The sequence below is a fragment of the Branchiostoma floridae genome, chromosome 1 (assembly GCF_000003815.2).
Source record: "Branchiostoma floridae strain S238N-H82 chromosome 1, Bfl_VNyyK, whole genome shotgun sequence".
NCBI classification, from domain to species: Eukaryota; Metazoa; Chordata; class Leptocardii; order Amphioxiformes; family Branchiostomatidae; genus Branchiostoma; species Branchiostoma floridae.
The window spans coordinates 25845398-25863272 of record NC_049979.1 but is presented as its reverse complement, the minus strand read 5'-3'; the positions used below and the strand labels follow the sequence as shown (position 1 = coordinate 25863272).

General features: G+C 39.9%; 2 long non-coding RNA genes across 2 annotated transcripts; both read right to left on the bottom strand.

Moving 5' to 3' along the window:
* Positions 1-7931: 7931 nt before the first annotated feature.
* LOC118428332 lies at positions 7932-11756 on the bottom strand. Its single transcript, XR_004832642.1, has 3 exons — positions 11584-11756; positions 9180-9273; positions 7932-8088 (listed from the first exon to the last, which is right to left on the bottom strand). It is a non-coding gene; the product is annotated as an uncharacterized LOC118428332 (long non-coding RNA).
* Positions 11757-12888: 1132 nt separating this feature from the next.
* Positions 12889-17647, bottom strand: LOC118421094. Its single transcript, XR_004831811.1, has 2 exons — positions 17522-17647; positions 12889-15372 (listed from the first exon to the last, which is right to left on the bottom strand). It is a non-coding gene; the product is annotated as an uncharacterized LOC118421094 (long non-coding RNA).
* Between the last annotated feature and the right edge of the window lie 228 nt (positions 17648-17875).

Sequence of the window (17875 nt, the reverse complement as noted above, 5' to 3'; positions counted from 1 at the left end):
ACGCATCAGTTTTGGGGTTCTATCCATATAATCACATCAATTTGGCCTGAAGTCACTGTCACAGTTGAGGGATTTGGCAGTGGCACAAGACAGACGAGTAAGGTCATACAGTATGTATGCCACGTAATGGGCCTATCTATGGGCAGAGAGAATGATAATTTATTCCTGACACAAGTTGTAAGTTTACACAATACAAAATTTATGTACATGTAGATGCTCAAGGTTAAACTGCTGACAAAGCAACATTTGATCTGGAAGAAAGAATTACAAGAATGGCACAGAAACATGTTACCATTTAGTCTTGGCCCTGACAGACCTACATTTTGCATTCCTTCCCATTTTGTTGTAGCACATAATAGAAATAGCTGTTGTCATGGACACCAATACTTCTAAAAAGGTATGTATTTGTTGTAGACTTTGGGTGCCCAAACTGCAAATATTCTGAATTTTAAAATCTCCATTCAGATTAACATTTGCAATTTCAAATGCATTTAAGTTCCCAGGATTTAATTTCGCTGTAGTTGGACAAAGGAATTTTCGTGGTGGTTTTAAGTTTGCGGTAGCAACATGCACTGTAGTCTCTTAGTGCCATGGAAAAATAATCCAGGTGCTTTTAAGTTTGTGGTGAAGCGGCCACCGCAAAAAACGCGAATATTATACAACCGTGAAAGTTTCTGCATTTACAGTATTCACATCGCTTTATTACATTTCGAGTATTGGCAAATGATGCACTGTGAAGCAAGTTGCAGCCAAGTTCCTTTGTTTCTAGTAGCCTACCAGTACCAGTAATACCAGTAAGCCAGCTAGGCCCAGACCATAAATTTCCTAAATTCCGTTCAGAAACCTAAGAAGCTTTGTGGGGCACCAAAAGAAACCACCACAACACACACACAAATAGAATGTCAACAAACTTTAGTAACAATTCAAGTAACCCATAAAACTCGTTCAAGCACATTCCTTGGTTTGTCGGAAAGTTGGACAAAATGACAAACAACTCCTGGACCTGTACTAGTAGTGGCAGGATTGAGTGAGTGAGCGTATTTTCAGACATTCTCATGACACAACTAAGCCACATTTATGTGTTGTGAACATCCCTGTGCAGTGTAAAGGTAGATTCAACTGATAATGTAGAAAAAATCAACCGAAAACAATTACCTTTTTAATGTTTTGATCGCTCAGATACTACAATACAAACCTTAATGAAGTCTGGGATATTTGCAGAGCCTTCCATCATGCCAGCACTGCAGACTTATGGACCTAAAGAAGTGTTGGATCTGAAAAATATGTACACAGAAAAATGTCAGGCCACTGATAGGTAATTTTCCATTTTTCTTTAAATGTAGAATCACTTTTTAGTTCAAATGCATGTGTCACAGTAAAGATTGGGCTTCAGGACCATCTCATATTGTCCTAAGATTAAGACCATTAATAAAAAGGATTTTGATCCAATAGGATCCGACTGACAAATAGGATTTGGCATTGGCCGGTCTAGTTTAATTTTTAATGCATATCAAATCAGTCAGAGGGTAATCACAAAAGCAACAGTGCAGTGGCTTTGACCCCTGCAGTGGCTTTGACCAAAACACTCTGCAGAGTAACAATAAGCCAGCTGGATGAAGATCGAGGAAACTATCTCAATCCTTTTTGCGGTTAACCGGTTTGGGATTATAACAGAACCAGAACATTATGGTCTGAAATGGCACTGAGTGGATTAAACCACTAACAGTCATGAATGATTTTATGTCGTTCAGCTCCACTGAGTGAGTGAAGTTAGGAGACGGCAAGTAAATTTTATGGATGACATCCAACTTTTTGCCTCATTTCTAAAAAAAAAAGATTTTTTTTTTCCATTCGGAGATGGTGAACATGATGATATGTTGTGCGTTAGCCTGGATTGTACTTGAAGTGACACTTGAGTGTGGTAATGATACATTCATACTGCCCGCTCGTACACGTAGCTAGACTGGTATCACTCGAAACAGTTGACAACAAGAGTTCGGAGACCTCATACCTCCATGAAATATTCTGATTATGCAAATAAATGTCACATCATTCTGCATAATTCATGCTTGCTCCTTATACCTTTCACTAACTTACACAGGTCACAATGTTAACAGCCCAGTCATTTACTATATGTACTAAGAAGATTTAGGACACTTTACATTAATTATGCAAATTAGGGACTCATTTGCATAATTAGTATCTGCTTAAGTGTCGCCTGCCACAAACTACTTATGTTACATGTATTTGAGTCCTATATTGAAAAACACTGTACAAATAGTATGCAAATTAAGTCAAAATTTGCATAATTAGCACTTCATTGTGTACATCTTTGCCACAGGTACCTGCATACCAAATATCATGGAAATCCATCATTCCTATTATGATCCGTTATGCTCCTTCGAGGATTTTGACAAAAATGCTCCTGCAGTTCCAGAGCAAGCTGCTAGGGGGCCAAAACATACACCACATATTCCTTACATCACAAGCTATCTGCCACCACAAAATCAAGACCATAGCATGTCCAGGTAAAAGATGCAAAAAATTGAAGTTCTGCTGCAGTACCAAGGTCACACACCAGGGGGCCCTTGTCATGTGCACTATCTCAGGCAAAAATTAATAAGCGCACTGATGTCATCCATAAAATTTACTTGCTGTGGTCATACGACACAAGAGTAGGCAATTGGCTTCCATATCATATATATTCGTACATGTATGTGTTACCCTTGCAGATGAGTGGAACACCCGAATGTTGTCCGCTTCCTTGGCTCATCTTGTCATAAAACCAGGGTCAGGTGTCTGGAGCTGTTCATGGTTTTGGAGCTGTGCGATACGACTCTAAAACGGGTCATATTTCATGGGTGATGAAACATTCCGGCTAAACACCCAATGCAGCGCAGGTCGCTAGGGGGCTCGCTTACATCCACTGTGATGGCCTGGTGCACTGGGATCTCAAACTAGACAACATTCTGGTGAAGACATATTCCCTTCAAAACAACCATGCATCATTTCCTAAGAAATTTAATACATGAATCTTGAGAATAAACATATTTCATTGAAGCCCAATCGATTAATCATGTATTGACATTAATTTATCTGAGATTGGCCATGGCTGACAGTGTGGAACAGGAGAAGAACTGACAGTACTGACAGTAGTATAGTTGGAATTTCAGTCATCACCAGAGGCATTCAGTACTGTCAAAACAGTCATGGATCAGCCAGAGTGTGATTAGTCGTATTACAGGCCTGTAAGTAGAGCTTTTCTTCTGAATTGTGTCCGAAAAACAACTGTTCAGTCACTGACAGGCCCATTCCAGTTCTCATGACTTCGTTGCTATGGGAAGATATCTAACATCTTGCACCTCCTTGATCGCTTCTCCATAGACCTGGAGTGGCTGGCCTAGTATGCCCTGTGGTAGGCTGGGATGGCCTCGATTGAAGATCCAGCCCTTTCTTTTCTCCTCTCCAAGCACCTGCATGCTCTCCACCTGTTCTCATCAATCAACAGCCACCTGTGTACAACTCACAATGTGTAAATGCAGAAAGGGAATTTCATGTCAAACACATTGCATTAATATTTTGCTGGCACAGAGCGAGAGTCAGAAATGCACTTAACTACTTACAGGAGATGAAGTAAAAAAAAAACTTGAGAAATATTATTAAGTCATTAGTTATAAGGACACATCATCATATTTAAAAATGGATACAGTCAAACCTGTCTATAGCGGCCACTCAAGGGACTGGTCAAAATTGGCCACTATAGAGAATATGCTAATTAATTGACCACAAGCAATAAGTTACACATGGTTTTAGTACCCACTGATCTTTATTCACATAATACAGTACTGTACATGTACTGCAATGATTTTTACACTATATGTATTAAGAAAACAAAAGCTATAAAGTTTTAAATGTTCTACAGTTGATACTGTCTGAAGAGACCAGTATCGTCATATTTCTTTGATCTTTCGTCTTGTATCCTTTTATAGTTGGCTGTCCATGTGTTCCCTCCTGCGTTCACACGTCAGATTCGCCCATTATGCTAATGTGGTACTCACAAGAGTCACGTCATTTTAGACTTATCTCTTAATAAATGTAAGAATAAAATCCACCATAGTCTGAAGTTCATATCATTTTGTCTTTGTAACAATTTATTTAGAAATTTTTGTGATGTAAATTAACCTAAGCGATAGTGTATTAGAACGTAACGTTAACACAATTTACCTCCGTAATATTGGTGTCGTCTATTGACCTTATATGACCTCGTTTGTCAGCAGGTATGGGTAGCGCCAGTTTACGAAGGTGAGGGTGACGATACGGCCGCTGTTTATGGCCGAACGCATGCCGAAACATAGATCAGCGGTCTGCGTGGCCGTAATCGGCAGTGTTTCTGTGTCTGCAGGACCGGAAATCGTGTGGCCGTGGCCGCGTTGGGCAGGTGGCCGCTAAGCCTATTTCTTAATCATTACGAATCCAAGGGACCGACAAAAAGTGGCCACTATGGGCAGGTGCCGTTATGCAAAGGTGGTCGCTAATACAGGTTTGACTGTATATTCAATTATAATAACAAGTGACAGACCTTTGAATAAAATCATCAAACAAATTGTATATAGCTGACAAATGATGATATAGTTGACAGAACTATTAGAAAAAAGTTAAAGTTGACCACACATCTGTGCAGATGTGTAGGGGTGGTGCCCATCTCCATTTCTTTAGCCCTTGGGCCACACATTTGTGCAAGTCACTACAGCAGGGGGCTAGTCCACTGCTATGCTAATAATGTGTGTTTAACTCCCATACTCTTTCCCAAATGCTGAGTGCTAAGCAGAGAAAGCAGTATGTACCATTTTTAAAGTCTTTGGTATGACTCGCCCGGGGATCGAACTCACGACCTACCGAATGCAAGGCGAACACTCTACCCACTCCAATGCATGCACCGGTATGTACACGATGGAAAACACAATTCCCAAAACATGTTGGGTAAAATTATTGAAAGACAAATAGTATCGATCAAGAGATACAATAATCAAATCCCACAAACCACACTTGCAAGTCTCTTTACAACATCAAAGTGATGGCTGTTTCTTCTCTTCAAACGATAATGCTAATCCTGAAGTAAATTGACAGCTGACAAAGCTTGAAGATATATAGATACTTTTAATAAAAATCTGAAATCTATAAGATTAAATGGATTAACAAACCATTTACCTTACAGCAGATGGAAAAACCGTTTAGCTTACAATGTACAGATGGAAAACTATCAAGTTTCATGTTTAAACAAGAGTTCCACCAGCAGATTAGCCTGGGTACCATCCGGAAAGTAGTTTGCTCCTGCATTCATCATATACTATCTACAGTCGCTTCTAGCTCTGACATTCATTATAAACTATATATATTGCTTCTCTGCTGTTCCATCTGGGATCCCCAACCACGTTAACATCTGGAATCATCCAAATTTTGGACAAGGGTGCTGATTGGTCCCTTAAAGCATGAGCGAGTTATGGAATAGGTTCAAGCACTCGTTCAAACTGGTGTTCCAACACTGGGAAAGCCCACCCTCCGCTTGCGGGAGTTGTCATCGAAAGAGAGCAGTAGAACCCATTCCTTAATTCGCTCATTAACTGACGTTAGCACCAAACGGTTTGAATATGGAGGTCTCCAGACAGATAGCAGAAGCGAACAAACTACTTTCTGGATGGTACCCAGGCTACCAACACATACCTCCATGAAATGATTTCGAACCCGACAACTACTGTATCATGTTTCTTCTTAATTATGCAAATAAAGTCCTTATTTACATAAACTAAATCAGTTGATCGTCTTCTCCACCTAAACTAGTAGTAGACAATGTTGTCTTAAGAGTAGACAATGTTGTCTTAAGAGAAAAAGGCCATCCTCCCATTTCTATCACTTATGCAAATGAGGTCTCAGTCACAAAATTTACATTGTTCACTTTTTCGGGTACCTTCAACATGCCACTATATATTGCTTACTTTCCACATACCATGCTTTGCTCATCGTGTCATGACACATTGTGGTGTCAGGCAGTCCCTGTGAAACTGGCCCCTTGTTAGCAATGTCCCCCATGTAAGGCGAGACCAATGCCGTCATAGGGAAACAGCCGGTATGCCTGGAGAGAGAGTAAGCTCTGTCGCTTACTTCCGCACCTACAATGCTTCGCTCTCCTTTTGTCTTGTGTAAGGCAGTCCCTGTGAAACTGGCCCCTTGTTAGCAATGTCCCCCATGTAAGGCGAGACCAATGCCGTCATAGGGAAACAGCCGGTATGCCTGGAGAGAGAGTAAGCTCCATGCTTACTTCCGCACATACCATGCTTCGCTCTCCTTTTGTCTTGTGTAAGGCAGTCCCTGTGAAACTGGTCCCTTGTTAGCAATGTCCCCCATGTAAGGCGAGACCAATGCCGTCATAGGGAAACAGCCGGTATGCCTGGAGAGAGAGTAAGCTCTGTTGCTTACTTCCGCACCTACAATGCTTCGCTCTCCTTTTGTCTTGTGTAAGGCAGTCCCTGTGAAACTGGCCCCTTGTTAGCAATGTCCCCCATGTAAGGCGAGACCAATGCCGTCATAGAGAAACAGCCGGTATGCCTGGAGAGTCTATGTAAGCTTCCTTGCTTACTTTACACATTCAGTGCTTTGCTCTCCATTTATCCTGGTCAGGCAGTCCCATAATTAATAATGCAAAGAATAGGCAATTTGCATAGTGGTAGAGATTATTTACATGTACCTATGACCTATGTAAATAAGTTAATTTGTACACTGCAATGCAAATATGTCATTTGGAAAATTAATGACAGAATGTAAACATGGAATTTTGCTGACAGGGCTACAACCAAAAATAGAATGTGTTTTTTGGTTAAGACGACCACCATAGATAAAATTGATGATGTTGATTGCAGCCTTATTTGCGTAATCAATGAGACACAATGAAACAATGAATCTACAATTGTTTAAAATATTTCATGGAGGTATGAGGTCTCTGATCTCTTGATGCAAATGGAAAGAAGTTTATGATATATTTTTTTAATTTAACAGATCATATTTGCCATTTCTTGAGGTTAAAATATCATTTTTTTTTTCAAATTCAGACAAAAATCAATGTATACACTGATATCATCCTTAAAAGTTACAAGTACTTATGCTGTGGTCTAAATTTACATTTAGATTTACTACAGTGTAAGGATGTTTGATCACGAAAAACAACATATTCATGTCATTGTCATTAATATTGAAGCAAACAAAAATGTTTCGATTAACAAATTGAAATATGAGGCTTAAAATGAATTCAAAGTAAAATATACTAAAATCCTTCAGATATTTCAAAAACAAGGTTTACCTGACCAGTGACCAATCGATCTGGCAGTGCAACAGTCATCACATTCAGAAGACTATGTATAATGCTTCTTACTCTTAGCCTAACTCACAACTATGAATTCCTTGATCTCATACCTTTGCCAAATAACCATTTTGAACGACGCATTATTGTTTCTCATTCATTTGAGAACTTAACTAGAAAGGCAACATTTTCGCGAAAATGTCTTTTTCATGGCTTTTGTCAATCTATTCACACACAATAGTCGAGAATGTCCACATGTTATGAAGCATTCCTTCCCACCCGTGTGCACCAGTAGGTATAATGTTGTGAATTTTTGTAAATGCTCGCGTAAATGCTATTCAAAACAACACTGTTCCTTAAAAGTTGAGGTTTCAATATATATGAATCTTAGATTGCTATTTTTACAAATTGTACGATTTTTCACAGTCAGAGCGGAAATGTCCGCCATTACAAGACGATACCCATAAACTGTACGCATCTCCTAAATTCGTCAACCGGCCTCGCGCTGATTTTTGTCAAAAGTAGACAAACGATACATGAAACTGTCCCTTATAGAATTTATATTTTAATATATCCAAATGCAAAAATGCTAACTTTAAGAATTGTAAGAACATTTTACGATTAAACTCACTCACTTCACTCTGGCGAGCTCGCTCGGAATCTCTACATAATTAGTTTCCTCCTGCCCACTTTGTCGTCCATCGCTGTGGGAAGTTGCTGCAGGTCCAAACCGCTGTCTGGAAATTAAGGCAATACTTTGTTTTCATTGCTGATCTTCCAGTTAAGGCGTTATCTAATTCCAAGAACCAACAAATACCATTTGTGTGGCCTTAATAGTCAAATGGCTGAGTTTCCATGGACAACACTTACTGTTGTTACAAATTGGTTTTTCTCTAAATCAAACATTTGAAACATCAAACAGGCTAAGAAATGAAATGGTCTGTATAGCACAGTCAGAACTTAACTTCAGGCCCAACTACAAGTACTGAGCATTTGTGGCTATTGTGCCTACAAACCTTCAAATTTTATTTATTTATCGTTTATTGGAGGGTTCACATTCAGGAGATGGCTCTAGATTTTAATCAAAAGCAACATATCTGCAAGTTATGTAGAAATATTATGAAGTATATCCTTTATGCAAGATAGTTCTAATTTTTACTGAAGAAAACATAAATTTGCATGTGTAACAAAAGTTATAGGGCCTTCACACTGAAACCGAATTAGCAGGAATGAAGCAGAACCAGCCGGAATTAAGTATTTGCAAAATTCGTGCCACATTCGGGGCCATTCCTAGTGGGAATTCCAAATGGACCTAACATCCCCTTCACACAAGAAGGAATGAGCCCAAACAATGAAATTCTTTTCTATTCCTGGGAATTCTCACTGCATTCTAGATATTCTTTTGCCTTGCCATTTTGGTTCTCCATCAAATGAGATAAGAATGCTTCGAATTATGTTGGAATGCCATAGAATGCGCAAATACTGCATATAGAACAGTTAGAATACACTAAGAATACATGTACACTTTGAATGTCGTTCAATATTTCTCCACTTCAAATGCACCTCAGAAGTTTTTAGCATGTCAAAAATTTTTAGCCAGCCAAAAGAATGGGCAAAAATATCTGGAATGCAGTGAGAATTTCTAAAATACACTACGAATTCCCAGGAATAGTGAAGAATTTACATTCTGACGGCATTCCGGTTCATTCTTGCTCTCGTGTGAAGGGGTCTTTAGGCATGCATATGGCATATTTGAGGTAACAAATAGACAAAATTAAGGAAGGCTTGTCTCAAATTTGCCCACTTAGATTTGCTTGTGGTTACTGACCTTGCAAAAGGAATGCCTTGTCCCAGCACATTGAGGAGCTTAAAATGACTTGGACTGGCTTTTTTCTTTCCATCTTCAGTCGCACCTACTATGTCTGCAACAAACGATATGTCAATCATTAGATATTACAAACAACACACAAGAGGTTGTAGTTTTTGTACCCCAAACAACGGACAAGAAATACAAACAAGAAAAACATCTTCTATACACAACAAGAGTCTGTACGACACAATCCTCCATGAATTAATTATACTTTTATAGTGTCAATTTTTTTGCTGTCGATGTGTCTAAGGTGTTTGCCAAATGTCGGACCAATCCATCAAAAGGATCCTGATTCATTGGTGCAAAGACAAAAAACCTGAAAGAAACAAGTTGATGTATGAAAGACTCATCTTACTTACTATTCTTAGAAAAGAAGGATATATATACAGTAGCATAAATTATTGCTCTTAAATCATGTAATATCATAAATGAGGCCCTGACTTGCATGATTTAAATCTAATAATGTAACACTTAACTTAATTTCCAAATGCCTTAAGAATGATATTCCCAACAACATGCATCATCAAGCAGCTACGAATTAGACCCCGCTCATACTAAGCTTGCCAAATCGGAATCAGGTAAGTTGCATACCACAGATGCTTCTCACCATGATGCGATCGCACACGACTATTCAAAAATCGTGTCCATCATCAAACTGGTTTGAGTTACATTCAGCGCCCCCCTCCAGAGCATTGGCACTAATTTTGCCAGACCCGTTGGAGCTTGTCGTAAAATGGATAAGTTTCTGTCATTACCACTCTTAGAGTTGTGGTCGCATACATTTTAGTATCTGTGTAACGGCCATGACCTATGACATATGAGGTAATTAGGTAATGACTGTCTAGACCATATGAGGAGGAGCTTTCATTAGCATATTAGGTAATCCCTGATTGGCTGGATGCCGATAGCATCCAACCAGGTTACCTGTGATGGGCGGAGTTATACAACCTTTTGTTATGATAGTTGAGCTTAGAGAGTGTACGGAGATATTTGCTCAGTCTCGTGCCCCCAGGACTCAGGTGAGGTTACTTTAGTAGGGTTTAGTCCCTGCGTTGGATTATGTACTATAGTTAGTTAGTTAGACCAACTCTCTCTGTAAATATACTTAGATCTCTGTATCATTATCCTAGCTCTGTATCCTGTAACTGTGACTTGCTGTACTCCTAGTGAAACACATTGTATTATATGTTACTTGAGTTTAGCATAGGTTGAATAAACTCGGCTCACAAATAGTAATCGACTGGTTTGGCTGAGTTCCTGATAAGCTAATATAGGACTTAGATACCAAACCCCTAAATATTTCATCTGTTCCTCAAGTATTTTATCTTTGTACCAAACGATTTCCATGTTATTGCATAGCCTTCCTTAGTGCGCAGTCACCTGGATGTGTAATGTTACACATACCCCTGAAGATAGCTAGAAGTACCTATGTCTCCGCAACTGTCCGGACACAAAACTCGATCCGCAAAATATTCCAGCAAAGCTACTTTGGTGTGGAAAATACCTAGTGAATTTTATATGACCATGTGACCCATGACCTGGTTAACAGAGACACCTTTATTCAATAGAAATACTCCTCCCTGTTCGGGTGAGGGCAGATCTCCGGTGCCCGTTTGACTCCCTTAGCCGGCTATACTCCCTGGCCGGCTTTGATACTATCTTATGGCACCGTAGGATCTGCTTGGAGATTAGACCACATCATATCATCATGATCTATATGGGTAAGAAAAACTATGTGTTACAACGTCCTGAAAGTCAGAAACAGCATGAAAATGTTAACTTTGAAGCAAGACTATCCTCGATTTCTGAAGAGCTCCGTTAAAATCACTAATCTAATTTAGTGCTTTCAATTAGGTTATTCTGATATTCTTCTTTATATAAATTTATGTGGTGCATCCAAAAATTTTGGTGCACCAAATCCCAAAAGTGAATTTCGAGCACTGTGGTTTACAGTGAACGTTATGTGTCAAGTTCGTGTGCTTACTAATAGATCATTCTGAAACTGCAGTTTGTGATTCGTACCAAGCAACTTCTAAAATGTCATGAAAACCCATTTTTCGGGGGAGGGGGGCGAAACACGTGTGTGGGGGAGGGGGAGGGGGTGAGATCGCTGTCACACTCGACCAGCCCGGGCAAACCGCGATGACAGACGATATGTACTTTATACTCCACGAGGAAGTCACTTACCGACTTTCCTTTCGGATAAGTCTACACAATATCTCCTAAAATACTTATCAATCTATTTCTCCATCTTTTAACCTTCCGTATTCTTCCAGTCAATGGACATTATCACTCAATCATTCAATGTCAGTCACAGATAACGTAACGTTAGAAATTTTCAAAAAATACCGAAAATACTCACCCAAACACTGTGAGAGACAGTTCACTCGGCTTGCACGGTAGACTCCGTGAATGTTAAAAACTTAAGGGCTACAGAATCCTCAACATGCTGTGGCCCAAACGAAAGAAAAGAACGATGAAGAAGACACAAGTCTACATCAATCCACACAAGAGACGACCGCCATCTTGACTTGAGTCTCGGGATCCGCTTCTGTCCTGTGATTGGTCCTTTTCTCCTACTTCTGACCAATGATGTGCAAACATGTGAATAGCATCAGTAAATATGCAAATTGTATATATTGTGCCTGTCTGTCTGTCTGTCTGTCTGTTTGTTTGTTTGTTTGTTTGTTTGTTTGTTGTGCAAATTCTATGCTATTCGTATGTAAGTGCATTGGCCACACGAGCCATGTCTTCATGTTGAAACGTTTGTCTCACATAAATCATACTTTTTGGCAAATCAAGTTTAAAGTAAACTTCTCAACTGATGTTTTATAAAATGTTTCTCAGTGATTATGCTAATAAGGTATCTATGCGTATCTATAATTAAAGGTGGACCATCTTTTGTACCCAAATAACACAATTTGTAATTATGTTGCGCAAACTTTGAAAGTATGAAAGTCTTATCTCAGCAAATGCATCATTTCTGCATAAGGATCGCGTAAATGAAACCTAGATTTGCATGATCTCTCCCCCCCCCCTTCTCTCTCTCTCGCACAATTAAGAATTTCCCTAAACCAATTTTGCTATTGTAGGAGACTGAGCCTGCACATATAATAAGCTGTATTTATCTATAAGCCACGTGCTGCTTTGCAACTCTGAAATCCGATCAGTTCTTCTTTTTCGTTGCTGGTGTAGAGTATACGCGGTCGTCAGGGTCATGAGATTTGCGGTGTGTTGATGAAAAGTTTATGTAGCCTACTGTCCCATTGATAAGAGGAATAAAACCTAGCACACATATTGGCCTTTAAACATTTAACAACTGTGTCAAGTTTCGTATCTTAAAGCTTTTGGTTAATGGAAAAGAGATCTTTTAACCAACAAATTAGACTTAGCGTATAAATCCAACTTGCTCTATATCACAACTTACTGCATCCTAGCAGCTGTAAATGAGGAACCATTGGGAGCTCGAGTTCACAAATGAAAATTGGCATGCAATCTATAGAGACAGTTGTTATCATACATGTGTAATTTCAATCTCCTACAGAAATTGGATAAGATTTACAGGACATGATCGTCTGACAAGCTTTCAAGGGTTTGGTCAACTTGAAATCAACTCAGTTGCCCATAACTTGAATGATAAAGACAAAATTGAAAAATTTCAATCTAATCGAGTATTTAATACTGTATTAGGACCCCCGTCAGATCCTCGTGATTGGACGTCCTAACATGGCACTATGGAATCAAACGACAATATGTGGGAATTTAGGCTAATATGCAACCGTACTCTGATAGAAAAACATACTATTACTACTAAGTACTACACTACATACAGATACTAAACTACATACAGATACAGTGCAACAAAATTTCATCAATAACATTATAAGGATTACATTTATGTATCGGTGATCTGGTCTCGCATTTGGAATAATTGTACAAATATATTGACCTAGGTGTGCTGATATTGGAGTAAGACATGCTAGCAGCACATGGAAGGGAGGGACAATTTTACATGTTGTGAAAGGAAGAGGGTTCATTCATTTGAAAGTCTTCAGGTTCTGGTAAGGACCAATGGATCATCCTTTTCACACACCTTAGGAGGTGAGAGAGAGGGACCATCCATTTTCGGCAATTGGAGGGTGTGGGTGGAGGTGGGTATTCATTTCACTAAAGGTTGAGGTTGTTGGAAGAGAGAAATAAAAACTACACCTGGTTTAAATTGTTTATTCAAAGGGAAACAAAGTGTACAATATGTTGGTCAGGTTGTACTTGACATTTTCAAACGTTGATCACAGAAATAGATTACAAGTACCCAAACGAAAAAATCTTCTGATCTTAGTTTTGGTCTTGGACAAAATGGCTTTCTATGACAAGGTGGACAAGGTGGCTAGTATTGTACCAGAAAAGCCACAAAATACACGAAATATAAAGTGAGAACAAAAGGCTTTCATGGAAGGAATAAACGGAAAGAATACAAGACAAGAAATACATCAATTTGTACTGTGTACAGCATTTTTTTAAAAACGACTACTGGCTACAGTCAAATCCAGACGCCATCAGAACACAGTAGGTACAATGTTTGACACTGTAAAAGCAACTCCCTAAGTGAGGAAGATGAGAAAAGACTACTAGTTTTTATTTGCGCTGATAGAAAAACAAATCAATGTAACTAGCTCAAGGGTACCGGTGCTTACATTACGTCATATAGACACCAGAGGACATTGTTGTCTTCTAAAACAGCACAGTTGTTGTAAACATTGGCCAACGCATTAGGTAGCCAAATTTCCAAATGGAAAATAACTGCAAGCAACCTTCTACACCATAAATGGACAATACCAGCATAGATAGCTACTGCATTCTAAAGCTCTTGTATACACGTTCTAGAAACGAAATATATGTAACTCTTAGTAAGCTGAACTACGCGTATCTATGGAATATAACATACTTGGTGGCTATAAAATTGTACACTTTGTATTCTGTGAAGAACTTCATCTACAGACTGCTGGGGGCATGACAGGAAGTAACTTGATTTGTGATTGTCGTTTCAGTTCTAGGTTCAACCTAGAAATGTTCACCCATCCCCTCTGTCTACCTGAAGCATTATCAGCAGAGAGAATCACAATCTCTTGATAAGCGGCAAGGTGTTGAGTACATTTTGATGACACCCCGAGTAATGCTGCTGGTAGGAGGTTAGGACATTCTGAGAGCAGTGGCTACTTCTACACACAGCGCTTCAGCCTGTTTCTGCGGTATACAGGCCCGATGTATGGCCGATTTGGTTTCTGTTACCATGTCCATGGCCGAGACTGCATTCGAAGTTACTGCAAAGTTCTGGCCTTCAGAGAACCGAGACTTCCCGGTCCTGTCAGCTCACAACAACTTACACTCTTCAACCACCTGTCTTCCTTTCTGGCCCTGTACCGTCGTCTTGGTTCGGGAGCCAAGATTACGACACAGGGCATCTTATGTAATGGTCTACTAGTAGGTTCCCGGCCCTAGACCATCACACAAGGCAGAAAAGACGACAGGTGGTAGAAGAACCCAACTCGTCACAAGCCAACAGATCCAGCAAATCCCTGCTTTCTAAAGGACTGAACTTCGTAGTAACTCCGAACACAATCTCAACCATTAAACACAGTCACAGAAGCCAAACCAGCCACACACCGGGCCTGTACACCACAGAAACGGGATGAAGTCCCGTGTGCAAAAGAAGCCCCCGCTCACAAAATGCCCTAGCCACCTACCAACAACATCACTCAGGGTGTCAACAAAACACACTCAAACACCTCGCCACCAACCAAGAGATTATGATCAGCCCTGCCGACAATGTCCAATGTAGACAAAGGGAATCTTAATATCAGCTTAAGTTATGAATGCAACAAAACAGACAGCTTCCTATCATGCCAATGTCAAGTCAATACTAGCCCAATTCTGCAAAATTTCCGTTTTATAAGATCAAACACTTGTAAGATATGTAAGAACTTAACAGTTTCAGGTCCTCTGGTATGGCGTACACACGAACACCGGCCTTCTGGCTGTGGAGATGGCGTACTTGGCATTAGACAACCTCTCACCGGGATCAGTCCCACCATTTCAGCTGTAGTTGATCCTGGAAGATGATGAGAGATGTCTCCTTCCCGGCGACTTCCCACTGCAAGGAAGTGAAATCAACAAGCAATTAGGACTGGGCAGACTAACGCCATTTTCATATTATGTAACTAGAAAGGCCGACATTTGCTTGGGTGCAAATACAGCATATTTCAGCCATACCCATTCCCACGCAACATTGGACTGTTCCAAGTCACCCCTGCGCAAAAGTGCAATATTTCAACTGTAAGTTATCCCCAAAAGAGAACTAATATTGTGAATTGATTCCAGGTCAAAACAGATCTAGAGCTTGCCCAATATGAACCGGGCCCATATGGAAGAATATAATCTTCCACAGGAGCGCCTATGCATAACTGATTGGCTTTTAGAATTGCGGCAGCTCCTATTTTTCCGAGAGTGAAAAAAAACGCATCTTCCATTCAGAAGATTTTCATCATGAAATTACATGACGCCATTCAACAATTTCCACTTCGATAACTATGTCTAAGTACCGTCATAATCTCCTTGTGATGTGGGTACATTTATTATTGCATTGAACTTTTTTTTAATCAAGTAGGGCATACGTTTTAATAATTGTCAAGCAGGTGAAGGTGTTGTGTAGTAGGAGTGTGTTGTTGTTGTGTTTTTTTTCAAGCTAAAAACTTCAATCTTCTTCTTGTTTTGTATGAGCCATTACATAAACGGAGACGTCTCGAATTTTTACAAGAATTTTACCACCCTGTCGCTTCATTTCTTTTCTGAAAAATCCCAGGACCAACAAGTTAACTTGATTTGGCTTTATCTATATATTTCATTTTCCTTCGAATTCTTTGTTAAGTATATGCCCTGCATACCACTGTTAAATTGTTTTACTTTGTATGCAATCAGCCATCGGACGTAATCTTGTCTGAGTGTTGTAATTTCCTGCTCGTAGCGTGCGAGACCTGGAGGATAGGAGTTTCTATACCTTGTTCGGGGGTTTCTTTTCGGAGGTCAGTGGTGATACTCTGGTACTAAGAGTGTTTTATTGGGCTCAAACTCTGCAGTTTAAAGTTACTAACAATTTGAATGTACAAAGTTTACGTCAAAATAGAACAACAACAACACTAACGTTAGAAGTACCTACATTTGTTTGGAAAAAAATACATGCATTCTCGCCACTGTCAAACTTACGTATCAAAACTAAACGCAAACTGTCCAATTTTCCCGCGTTTTCTGCCAAGTAACATTTTCTCGATTGTCTCAACTAACCCCCAAGGTCAAATATGCCAAAAATGATTGATAGTGCCATGCGGAATGTTGGTAAATTCATCGACACAGACTTGTATTCTGATGTTCAATGCACGCGTACCGTCCGCTACCGCTCAAATGACCCTGTCTGAACTCCAAATCCTCGCAAACTACAATTTCAAACCGGGCACAGGGTAACATATGGCCACTGTAAGGCTGTAATATGCATCTGTTTGTGTATAAACGGGATTGCAAGGCCCCGCTTATGAATATTAACTACCATTCGCCTTTCTCGTCGCTGATTGGCTGGCGTCCATAAAGTAATTAACTCTCGCTCTCCCCAGACCGCTGGCACCTGGCACCTGTGGGCTCTGGGGTCACGGGAGTTCACGGGAGAAGGCCGAAAGAAAACCAATTTCCCCTCAGAAAAGTGCAGAAATTAATAATTTGAAATTGGTCCATGACAAAAATTTTACTTGGATCATTTTACCAACTATCTAATGCCTATCTACACCAAATTTAAGGTCATTCCATTGTAATTCAATGGTACAGGGGGTCAAAATATACCGTTGTGGTCAAAACGTGACCTTTAAACTTCAATAAAATCATTTTAGAGGCAGATATGTAAAAAATGAGAAAAAAGCACCCCGGTATTGACCCACTCTACTCTTGTGCCAAATTTCAGGTCATTCGGTCCCGGAACGACGGAGATGATTCGATTTGAAGATTTGACAGGAGAAAGAAAGAAAGAAAGAAAGAAAGAAACATTACGAATACAATATATTTCACCATACCATATATGGTATGGCTGAAATATAATTAAAACATTTAAAAGGGTCACAGGGACGCCTTTATGCCCCACCAGTTGTGGAAATGGTAACCGAAGTCATGCAGCGTTAAGTGATAGAATATTGCAATTGTAATGAGGGTCTGTATGAGGGGTTCCAAAACCGCTTTACTCTGAATTCAGAAAAACACCCTACGTGTTGGGCTTGGTGCCTCCTTGGCTTGGTGATGGACTGATGTCGATAAACACCTTCAGTGGCGCTGCTGCCTGGCACCTCCCTTATCCGGCTCCTCTCTTAATGCGTCCAGACATGAATTTTGCTGAAATTTCGGTAGAAGAGACGGGCTCGCGTCAGCTGTCTCGTACCGCTGCAACAAACGAAAAAATATTCAACGGCTGCCCAACGGTAAGTGGAAATGTGACACACAATTAGAACTGGGCACCTCTGATAAACAGCAATAATTGATAAAGTCCACCTACATAGATAAGCAGAACTTGTCGTCTGCCTCAACGTATAAAACGATATCTCCTTGTGTCCCATGCCGTTTGT